At 43.8% G+C, this 12,128-nt stretch overlaps 1 protein-coding gene across 2 annotated transcripts in view; it reads right to left on the bottom strand.

Annotated features, from left to right (window-relative positions):
• Window positions 1-12,128, bottom strand: part of LOC128852503 (sperm-associated antigen 16 protein-like) — a 254,316-nt gene that overhangs the window by 134,697 nt on the left and 107,491 nt on the right. The gene's annotated exons all lie outside the window — the stretch shown is intronic.

The following is a 12,128-nucleotide window of genomic DNA, read 5'->3' as shown; positions in this document are numbered from 1 at the left end:
GAAGGGAGAGAGCAGGGGTATTTGAGAAAGCACGAAAGCACAAAGAAAGAAATACCAAGAACAGAATAGTTAAGAAAGCATTTTAAAGAATTAGAGGAAATTAAGGCAGACTCCTCGCTCCGTAAGAGATGTCTCAACGGCTTTCTAGATGAAAAGACCATGAAACCGTTCACTGATAACTTGGAATAAATACAGAAGTTCTACTCTGGTAAGAGGAACTGGCTCAGACAAAGATGATGCCAGCAGGAGTGGCTGGAATGGACGAGACTAAAACCACCGAATGGTAAGGAAGGCAACTAAAATAATATAAATAGTAACCTAAAAGCACGGCTGAAGGAAAGTGAGAAAAGCAGAGCGAGCTATACGAAACCTAAACAGAAGATTGAAGAGGAAAAAAACGACACCAGGGACACACATTCTAGATGATGGAAGAGATAACAATGATGTTAAAGCTAGAGAAGAAGGATTCATAACTGAATGTGTCCAGATACCAAACATCAACGGACTGCGGATGTTGTTAATATGATGAGAGGATAAAAAGCGAGGGACACAAGAGAGTTTTGTAGGGGGGAGATCCAGAGCTTGGCTCTACCTTTGTTATCAGCAAGCTGTCAGGCCAGAACTGCTGAAGACGCTAGATGAAACGCATGCTGAACAGAGGCAAACAAACCCTGTGCTGACAAACGGATTAGTAAATGATCTGCATAAAAATAGCATCTGGCTACGGATGAGAAGAGGAGGTCAGTCAGTGATAAGCTTCGCAGAGAGAATACAGTCAACAGCGACGCAGCGTTCCTACAAACTAGAGAAAGGAACAAAGAAAGTATCTACAAAAATGATGCTGCAAGAAGCCGGAGTGGTAACTGCGGAGAGAGAAAACTCTACAGTGACAGAAGAAGCAGAAATTATGAAAGAAAGGTGAATGAGTGATCAGCATTCCTAAGAGGACCAAGGAGATCTATGAGAAAGCAGGAGGCAAAGTCTGTGATCTTTGATCAAGAAATTATTGTTTTAACCTTACTGAAACAGTGTCTGTTGTTAAAAAAAAAAGATAGAAACTAGACTGTGGTGTAATTTGAAGTAAATTTAAGGAATGCAACATTTTTAGACCACATTAATATATGGGAAGGGGGAAAAGTGGAGTAGACTAAGAAAAATTAATAGTGAAAAAAAGAACTTACAGGGCCTGGCATGTTATAAATTTTGTGTCTAGGAGGATGGAGAGAAATCTGTGGCAACTGGAGGTTCAACCATGACGGTTATTATTCTGTGTGCGGTCAATATTCATTACAAGAAATATTTTCAGGGTTTTGCCAAACTGTAAATGTTGCCTTCATTGCTAAAACGTTAAGGTGATTATGGTAGAAACGGAATAGTCTGAGAGAAAGGTGGGAATACAGCCATACACCTTCCCACGCAGCATGGGCAGTGTGGTCTGTCCAGACATCACAACAGATTTCATCACAGTATTGTGTCCACTTCTGGAACCTTCAAATTAAGAAAAATATGGAGCTGTTGGAAGGGGTCCAGAGAAGGCTACAAAGATGATCCGAGGGCTGGAGCACCTCCCATATGAGGACAGGCCAAGAGAGTTGGGGTTGTTCAGCCTGGAGAAGAGAAGGCTCAGAGAAGATCTTAGAGCAACTTTCCAGTACCTGAAAGGGCTACAAGAAAGCTGGAGAGGAACTGTTTACAAAAGCTTGGAGTGATAGGACGAGGGGCAATCAGTATAAACCGGAGAGGGGCAGATATAGACTAGAGATAAGGCGGAACTTCTTCACGATGAGAGTGTTGAGGCCCTGGCCCAGGTTGGCCAGGGAAGCTGTGGCTGCCCCATCCCTGGAGATGTTCAAGGCCAGGTTGGATGGGCCTTGAGCAGCCTGAGCCAGTGGGAGGTGTCCCTGCCCATGGCAGGAGGGTTGGTTAGAACTAGATGATCTTTAAGGTTCCTTCCAACCCAAACTATTCCATGATGGCCTTGTATGTAATAAATTCCCGTCACCAAAATGTTACTGCAGCTACACAAGATGAGAAGATGGACTTGAGTAGGAGCAGCTAAAGACTGAAAAAAAGTAGTAACGGTAGTTTTTCCTCAGAACAGACATGAGAAAGTAATCACCAGTAATTTGTAAAAGCAAATGGACGCGGAGGCAGACACTAGCACTCAGCTGGGTCTGACAGGCCGGGGGAAACACATAAGCCATGAATGAAGTACTTGACTGAGAAGCAAGAGAAACAAAATGGAAATGAAGGTATTGGGGCGCCCCTATGCTTAGAAGACAAACTTACCTCTGTGAGAAAATCACAGTGGCACTGGGACAACAGCACTGAAAGCAGCTGTGCAGTAGGAGTTACAGAGGAGGAAAGTGGGAGAAGAAAGTACAAAACTATTAACTGAACCAGGCAAGGTGAGGAAAAAGGAATCAGGAGAGATTAGGGAGTCATTAAAAGATACTCTGTTCATTACAGATTAAGGAGAGGAATAACTATGAAAAACTTTGAATCATGAAGAGGAAAGAAAAAAGTCTATTAATGCAAACAAGTGAAACCAAAAGAGAATTCCATGCACGTAACAAATCCAAATTATGACATCAAACAAGGAAGGTGGGAGCAAAGGCTTAAACTGTCAGATAAATAAAGATGAGTGAATAAGGACTCACCCTAAGGCCAGAACCTGGACAGGCTCTCAGAAGACACCTCAGATGCCCTCTGGATTTTCACATTACAATTTGTCCCAGTGGCTCAGGGCGATGCTGTGTGCTGCATCGGAAAAGGGAAGGGCCCGGGAACAGCCAAAAGTCAGTGTGGCTCTCGCATTATGAGACTACAAAAGGCAGGATTACACGATCAATGTGACCCATTAGAGAGTTTTGTCTTAAGAACATGCAAGAACTCCATGTGTTAACTGTGGTAAATCTTCTGAAATGAGGAACACTACACAGATTTCCCAGCTCCGTATCTCCTAACTCGTCATCCCGTGACTCGGCCGTTCACCTTCCCACGCTCAAATCATGTTGCCTGGACTGACAATCCAGACTTCTTCCTTCTACAGCATAAACCTGTTCTTTGGCACAAAAACACCCTGCTAACAATAACGAGCCTATAATTTACAGGTGTTCTCTGGTTCCTGCAGTCAATGCATTTTCTCATTACCTAAGCAAGATTTATTACAATAGCACTTCATTAACGAGAAGTTATCTATACCGTATCTTAGAAAGGATATGCAGCATTGCAAAGGAGAAAGCCTTTGCAATGTTCTTTCGAATGGCTTTTGTGACTCGTTAGTCCAAACGCCTAAAACACAGGGGCTCAGACTGCGAACAACAAACCTACCAACTTTCTCAATTTTATGAAGCAAGGTGCTATTCAGCATGAAAAGGAGTCAAATATCACGGCACTGCTTGTATTAGCGCACTACTGCAGCACCCTCCCACCAATGGGATGGCCGATAAAGTTTAAGAACAAATAAGTTTTCAAATAACTGATTACCTGCAACTACAAACTGACAGCCATAAAGTCAGCAATAGCAGTTCTGGAGCAATTCAGTGACAACTTTCTATTACTGACTGTAATATGAATCAAAATGCATATTGGCATTGAAAGGCATAACATTTCTATCTCATTTTGCTTCCTCGGTAGCAGGCAATTTCTCTTGCCATTATCTTTTCAAAAATATATTAAATTAGCATCTTGGAAGCTTTGCTGTAAGCTGGTACATGGGGTTTATACGCTACAAGAACAAACATCTAAAAACCCTTAGATTTCTCTCCCATTTCACTGAATACATAGAGCTCATCTCTATTATGAGTTACACAAACAGGAACGTTTAAAAGAAGCCACAAACAGCTTCATACATGAAACTCTAATCAAAACCCAGAAGCTGTAGATTTACTCCGGTGTAAACGAACCTCATCAGTCGTTCAAAACACTTCACTGGAGAGTAAGATCATGTTAATCTCCAAGCAGAAAAATAACTGAGCTCTTTGTGGCTGTTTACACTCTGTGTACAGTTGTTTTGCATGACTAGAGCAGTAGAAAACTACTGGTGCATGCTAGTTAATCTGGCTCATTTATTTGTTTGTTTTCAACACTGCAATTTGTTGCACAACATTTGTGGTTTAACATAATTCTATAGCAAATGTAATATAGAACACTCCATCAAGTCAATAAAATCAACTGGAACACGAGCCCTCGGTACAACACCCTGTTGTTAAACCTTTGTTAAACAGCAGGAAGAGAACGGCACATCTTCTGTGTGGTAATTACAACGCAAGAGGATTAGCGAGGTGTTGCTGTAATGTGCAGGCTACGCTCAGCAGCTCCTGGGTGTTTGTTTCCATCGTGAAAAGGTTTAATTTCCTTCAAGTCAGGTTTGTTTTCTCTCGGCATCCTGTTTTCTTCCATTGTTTGTGGGCTCTTCGCTTAAAATAAAGCAACGTTGACAATCTACAAGACGCTCTAGCTTTCTTCTTTTATAGCACTTCATATTTAACATCAGTTAAGTGCCACCGGCCTTTGGCTCACCGGTAGGATCCTCTTTTGAGACAACCACTAAACTCTCTCAGAAAGCAGCCGCCTTCCAGAACATATGGGAATAGGGCATCCTATTTCTCTCCTTCTCTCTCTTTAGAGCCATCGGAGCAATCAGCAGTGCTTAATCATGTTTAACACCTCCAGGATACTCCTGCAGCACAGTTATGTAGTGGGTGGAGATGAGTGAAGAGCCGTAGAGTGGTGCTGCTCAGAAAGGCTCCACCACAGCCATAGAGAGAAAAAGGAACTCAATTGTTTCGCTGACAAATCATACTTCGGGCTGAGAGAATTAAAACATCATTTATGTGTAAGGGCGTGCCACTGTTTTGCAGGTTAGCATAGACTACTACGCCAACACATACAGGATGGTAGAACCAGAGTGAAGGACACGGGCTGTGTAACACAAAAATACACACAGGGTTGTTCTTATTCATATAAGAACAGGACTTCTAAGACATATTTGAATACTGGAGTCCTCAGCAGAGGAAGGACACGGAGCTGTTGGAGCGAGTCCAGAGAAGGCCACGGAGATGATCTGAAAGCTGGAGCACCTCCCACATGAGGACAGGCTGAGAGAGTTGGGGTTGTTCAGCCTGAAGACGAGAAGGCTCCGGGGAGACCTTAGAGCAGCTTCCAAGACTGAAAGGGAACCTGCAAGAAAGCTGGGGAGGGGTTTTTGATCAGGCAGTGCAGGGATAGGATGAGGGGGAATGGTTTTAAACTAAAAGAAGGCAAGATTTAGATTTGACATGAGGACAAAATGCTTTGTTGTGAGGGTGGGGAGGCCCTGGCCCAGGTTGCCCAGAGCAGTGGTGGCTGCCCCATCCCTGGAGGGGTTCCAGGCCAGGTTGGATGGGGCTTGGAGCCCCTGATCCAGTAGGAGGTGTCCCTGCCCATGGCAGGGATGGAACTGGATGGGCTTTAAGGTCCCTTCCAACCCAAACCATTCTATGATTTTATTGTTACAGAGTTAATTTTATAGGCGGCAAAGAAACTCACTTCACTCTTAAACTACATAAAGGGGAAAATTATAATGTATCACTACAAAAGAGAGATAATTCCATAACACTGTGGGAATTAAGTGATCAAGCATGTTGAGATCAGATTACTTCCATCTCTTACTGAAAACCAGATAGGTAACTGCTCCTTCCCCTCCCCTGCCCACATACGTGCTATCGCTCTGGAATGAAACACACTGAAACCAGAGGGAAGCTACCAGTTTAATAAATCAAATGACACACTGCAATTATCCCAGGTGAAAGCTATCATGTGCTTTATGAAAAAAAAGCCTTCTGGCTTTCTTAATTTCAATGATTTGGGAACTGTTTTGTTAAAACATCAGTGTTCCATTTAACAATAACTCACTGACATATTTGGGAAACAGCTTGACTCCGACGGGGCTTTTTTGCAGTGGCTTTTATTATTGATTCATAGACAGTTCTGCTCGGGATGAATGCTGTGACGCAATCCCAAGACAGGGCTCTCAGCAAACTGATCTGTAAGGACAAGCCTTTCACCACTACGAATCATAGGATGGTTTGGGTTGGAAGGGACCTTGAAGATCATGCAGTCCCACCCTCTGCCATGGGCAGGGACACTTCCCAGTGGATCAGGTTGTTACAAGCTCCATCCAACCTGGCCTTGAACACCTTCAGGGATGGGGCAGCCACAGCTTTTCTGGGCAGCCTGGGCCAGGGCCTCACCGCCCTCATTGTGAAGAAATTGCTCCTTCTGTCCAGTTTAACTCTGCCTCTCTCCGGTTTAAACCCATTCCCCTGCCCTATCACTCCAAGCCTTTGCGAACAGCCCCTCCTCAGCTTTCCTGGAGCCCCTTTCAACACCAGAAGCTGCTCTAAGGTCTCCTTGGAGCCTTTTCTTCTCCAGGCTGAACAACCGCAATGCTCTCAGCCTATCAAATGGCTTTAAAAGGAAGGAGTATTCTCATAAAAGTGATTACAGAATTAGGGCCTACAACATCCCCAGTCGTGTGCAGCAAAAGTTCAACATAGCTCATGGTTGCACAGTTTATTTATAACAGAGAGGCACAATTATATTTTAATGGGTTTGTGTATTCATTAAGTTTTTTTACACTTCGCTCTCTTTTTCACTTCTCTTTTTAACCTCGTGGTTTTTTTTTTTCTATATTCTAGGCAGCTTTGCAGTCAAAGTTTAACAATTGTAACCAAACAGCCACTACAGATGTGCTGTGGTTTCAGAAGAGCATAAAGCCAGAAAATTTCACAATATACCTTATGGTAAACATGGGGGGAAAGGTTACTTTTAAATCCATATAGTATTTATGTAATAGCAAGATTGAAATGTATGGGAACTCTGGGAAGTTTGAAGCGCTGTGCACTGCTTGGCTTAGTGACCTGTACAAGAAGCGCTCTTTGAGACAATCAGACGTGCAGATCTGGTGCAGCAGCTGTGCTGCACTCCAAGAGCCTCACTAGCAACCCTAAAGCATAAAAAAAGATATTTAGAGGCATCTATGGACCCACTTGGCAGATTGACAGCGGCAGCATCCATATGGTCCCCCCCCAGAGCCGGCAGGATCTGCTTTTCCTCGCTAATATCTCCCGTATCAACTTCTCCTGCAGTTCTGCACTAAAGAATGATTACAAAAATCCTCCAGGGGAAACACGACTTGAGGTCATCCAGAAGTTTGTAGGATATCTTAAATATCCCTCTTCAGTGCCACAAAGCAACGCAAGCAGCAGAATGAGCCCAGCCTGGCTGCAGCCCAGCTCATCCCTGACCGCAATTAGTTTGGATGCCGCCTGGAAAACAAGCAATTTCTCATTCTCTATTGTTCCAAAGACCTTTGTAGCAGGCCAGTAATTTCTTCCAAGTTTAGTCTAATTGAAACTGGAACTCAATGTAATTGAGAGCCTAATCCAGAGGCTGTAACAAAAGCGGTGTCTTCAAGGTGGTGTTGCTGGGAAAGAACTACTCACCGATTTAAAAGCCACAGTCCCACCCAGAGGTGATCAATCAGAATTTGGTGGGCTCAACTATCGCTTGTCAGCTGCAAAGAGTGTTCACTTCCAAAATACATTCATGATGGTATAATGCCAGCACGAGTTGCCTGGTAACTAAAGAAGAATTATGAGGATATGAGTCAAAAATGCTGCACAACTCCCCTACCTAAAAGATGAGACCGGTAGGTAGGAAAATAAACACCTTTTACCAATAGTTGTTGTATTGGAAGAGTGAGGAGAAGTTGTTGAGCAATTTTAAGTCTGTAAATGAAGAAAAACAGTCAAATATCACTGTTACCATCAGGTTATAATCTGCCCACCCCACTACAAGTTGTGGAGAACAGCACTAAACCACAGAAAAACAATTTCAGCAAAGTCTAAGATCTAAACTGTAGTGTCCAAGCTAAACCAGACACATCAAACACTGCCCTAAAGAACCTTTTGGCCCCTCTTTTAGGCCACTGAGATCACACGGGTTCTGGCAGGAACAACATGCACATCCCTTAATTGTACAGACTGTGACCTACTGGAATAATTTCATAGAATCATTAAGGTTGGAAAAGACCTCTCAGAACATCCAGTCCAACCGTCAGCCCAACACCACCCTGTCCACTGGACCATGACCCAAAGTGCGACGTCTACATGTCTTTTGAATCCCTCCAGGGATGGAGACTCCACCACTGCCCCGGGCAGCTTCTGCCAGTGCTTCACCACTATGTCATCTCCTCTTGTCCTACCACATACTGCTTGGGAGAAGAGACCAACACCCACCTCACTACAACCTCCTTTCAGGTGGTTGTAAAGAGCAACGAGGTCTTCTCTGAGCCTCCTTTTCTCCAGGCTAAACAAGCCCAGGCGTCTCAGCCACCTCTCACAAACCTTGCTCTTCAGCCCCTTTCCCAGCTCCGTCTCCTTCTCTGGACACACTCCAGCCCCTCGATGTCCTTCTTGTAGTGAGGGGCCCAAAACTGAACCCAGGATTTGAGGTGTCACCTCACCAAGTCCAGGGGCACAATCACTTCCCTGCTTTCCACCCCAACCCCTCCTTTGTAATTTGCAGTGTATCCTTTACAAGAAAATTATTACAACACAAGTAAAGTTTTGTTTTTCTTCTTTTCTGATCAGTTTTAAAAACAATTTAAAGTGATTTAATCCTAAGAATATACACATTATAAATTATTATGTGGATGTCAAGGTGTAACTGCAGCTTTCCAGTGTGGAAAACCAGAAAGACATCACAAAAGACCAGAACAGAGGGGTTCGCTCTCAGTGGTGTCTTGTGCTCTGTTTAACTCATCGCTTCGCCATGCATACTGGCAATCTTCTTGCAAAGCAACCACATGGTAAAGGGACACCTGTGAAACGTCGTGTGTATTGTCTCCAGTCTCCAACTGCTGACTCTGGTGCCCATGGAAAGCCTCAGGAATGACTTTGGTGGGTTGGGAGATTGACATGGAGTGAGGGACAGGGCTTTTATTGCCTTATACAAATGAAAAAGGAAAAACACCTCAGAAAGTTATAACAAAAAGTTGTTATAACTATAAAGTTATAACAACTTTGACCTACGACATTACCACACCTATACTTTAATTGCTCAAGACTTAATCCAGTTGGCTCTTGGAAACTGCCAAGATTATAGATTGACGGCTCCTCTAGGCAACCTGTCCCGAGGTTTGGCTCTCTTAATGGGGAAAGAAATACAGCATCACAGAAACACAGAATAGTTAGGGTCAGAAGGGACTTGAAACCCCCTACCATGGGCAGGGACTTCTCCCACTGGCTCAGGCTGCCCAAGGCACCATCCAACCTGGCCTTGAACACCTCCAGGGATGGGGCAGCCACAGCTTCCCTGGGCAACCTGGGCCAGGGCCTCACCACTCTCATCATTTAGAAATCCTTCCTTATATCTATTCTAACTCTGCCCCTCTCCAGTTTATACCCACTGCCCCTCATCCTATCACTCCAAGCCTTTGTGAACAGTCCTTCCCCAGCTTTCTTGTAGCTCCTTTCAGGTACTGGAAGGTCACTATGATCTCCTTGGAGCCTTCTCTTCTCCAGGCTGAACAAGCCCAACTCTCTCAGCCTGTCCTCATATGGAAGGTGCTCCAGCCCTCGCATCATCTTTGTAGCCTCCTCTGGACCCCTTCCAACAGTAATATCTCTTTATATCCAGTCAGACTCTGACCTCAGTAACACAGATGTCCTTCATGATCTGTATTATGGAATCCTCTCACAGAAAAGGATAAGGGCAGCGCGTGAATATTCTTTTTCCCAGTTCACAGGCCAAAATACATTTTGTTGGAGGGGACCTCAAGACTCAGGTTCCAGTCACTTGCGTGCACACAGCTCTTGAGGGTTTCAGAGGAAAAAGTACTTCATGCTCAAGAGCAGGAGATGACTGGAAATGACTAACTCTATTTGACATTAATACCACAATTACAGTTCATGCACTGTAGCGAGTCAATTCTCTCAGCTAAATTACTTCATCTTATTTACTAATCATGTGGAGTAGGATTGAGGATTTTATGATGATGGCAAAATGGAGATACAAGGGTGTCATTAACTTTGCCTCTATTTTCATTTATTTTGATGAAGCGTGCTCAAATTTAGAGAAAAAAATTAACTTGGCAACATAGTCGATAAAAAAAAGTCCTATGCACTAAATCACTAAAACTTTTCTTAAAGAAAGAAAAAAGATTGATTTTAACTCAACAATTTTAAGGTCGATCCAGTGGGAGGTGTCCCTGTCCATGGCAGGGGGTTGAACTGGATGATTTGTAAGTTCTCTTCCAACCCAAACCACTCTATGCTTCTGTATTATCTCCTATATTTACAGATGAGTTTGAACGACTTTTACATTAAGCACACAGAGTGCAGACAAAAACGCGCTCGACAACGTACACAGAGCTACAGACACCACTTTCTTATTGACCTACGCCTTTCTAAACACTGACGATCACCAAAAAGCACATATAGTTTCTGTTCAGCCACCAGTACTGGTGTTTGCAATCTGAACGTGCCTCATGAACCACACAGGAGGTGTCAAAAGTGCCTCATGAACCACATAGGAGGTGTCAAAATACACGGGACAGATGAGATGCTCAAATAAGTCTTCTCCAGTCTTAGCGCAAGCATCTACAGAGCGACAGACGTAATGTAACCAGAATGCCCCGAGGAGGAGAGAGCAAGTGTGGCGATTCTGAAAGACATAAACCCTCTATAGCAAATATTCCTTTTAAAATTGCAAAGATACCTTTTGCACACCTGCAAAACATGCCATACCTTGCTGCCTCCTCTCTCAGCTGAAGAGCAGATAGGCTGCCTTAACCTGAAAGAGGAAAGGATTAGATTGTCTGGGTATTGACGTGAAGCTCTAAGTCAATAAAGATATCAAGGGGAAATGATTACTCCCATAATAGCAAAGATGCAGCACTAAGAGAATGATTACGTGATCCTGAACAGCAACAGCATATGAGAACAGAGCGTGTTCCCAGCGCGGCCATCCAACTTTCATTTAGAGCCTTTGCAAAGGCACCGAAGAAGCTGACTATATTGACAATGAGCCAGTAGAACACATTTATCTCTCTGAAATGGCCTCCTACCCGAATATCATGTAGCTCCCTGTAAGCACCATCCATGCATCTCGCACACCTGGTGAGCACCATCTCTGCTCTTTCCATTCCTCTGTGATACATCTCCACAATTCTGCCTTTACGTTGTTCCCCATCCTAACTGTGTCAGGCTTTCATTCACTTTGAAAAATACCAAGAGAACGAGTTAAGAACGTCAATACAAATTTATGTAGGTGGCATTGCAATGTCAAATCAAGACTATGGTATCAAGATGAAATACAACAGCGTCAGGATAAATGTACCGAGCTGACAGAAGAAAGCCAAAATGGAGCAATGTCACTGCAGATCTACAGAAACAACATTCATCTGTCAAAACAAAAGCATGTCATCACACATTAAAGAGTAGCTTAAATAAACTGGAACAGAAAACTATTTGTTCAGATTAGCAAATCCCACCCGCGCTCTCCTCCCGACAGGGGAAAAACATGAGTCTTTGGCAGAAGTAGGCAAGTAAGCCTTATGATGGGACTTAGTGTCCCTGCTCAGCCCAGAGAGGCTGGAATTAGATGATCTTTAAGGTCCCTTCCAACCCAAACCATTCTATGACTCTATAAAACCAGTTACCCTGGGAGCAGAAGAGCATGCTAGTATAAGGAAGTCTCCAAGCATGGACCAATAACCAGTGGTCAAAGCACCAAGGCAATGACCAAAGCAATGGCCAAAGAATGACCTCAAAATGAGTAGCGACACGGAAGCATCTGTGCTTAGTCAGCCATCTCCAGTAGAAGGCTATGCTCGTTTTGCTATGGTCAATATTTTAACTGGATCCTCGGCCTGTGGTCATGAACACAAGGTAGAAAATTCAAAATTGCATTTATACCCACCTAAGACGCTCCATTGTGCTGACTGGTAATTTAACCTAGGAGCGTGGACGAAGAGACTGAGACACTGCCCTTCAACAGAGGCGCAGGGTGGTTTCTGAGGCAGGACAAGCTAGGTTTCTCCACAGGGATGGTGACAGCACTCAAGATTCAGACTCAGA

Source organism: Cuculus canorus, chromosome 6, assembly GCF_017976375.1.
Source record: "Cuculus canorus isolate bCucCan1 chromosome 6, bCucCan1.pri, whole genome shotgun sequence".
NCBI classification, from domain to species: domain Eukaryota; kingdom Metazoa; phylum Chordata; class Aves; order Cuculiformes; family Cuculidae; genus Cuculus; species Cuculus canorus.
The sequence above is the reverse complement of the archived record's forward strand: the minus strand, read 5'-3'. Positions and strand labels throughout refer to the sequence as shown.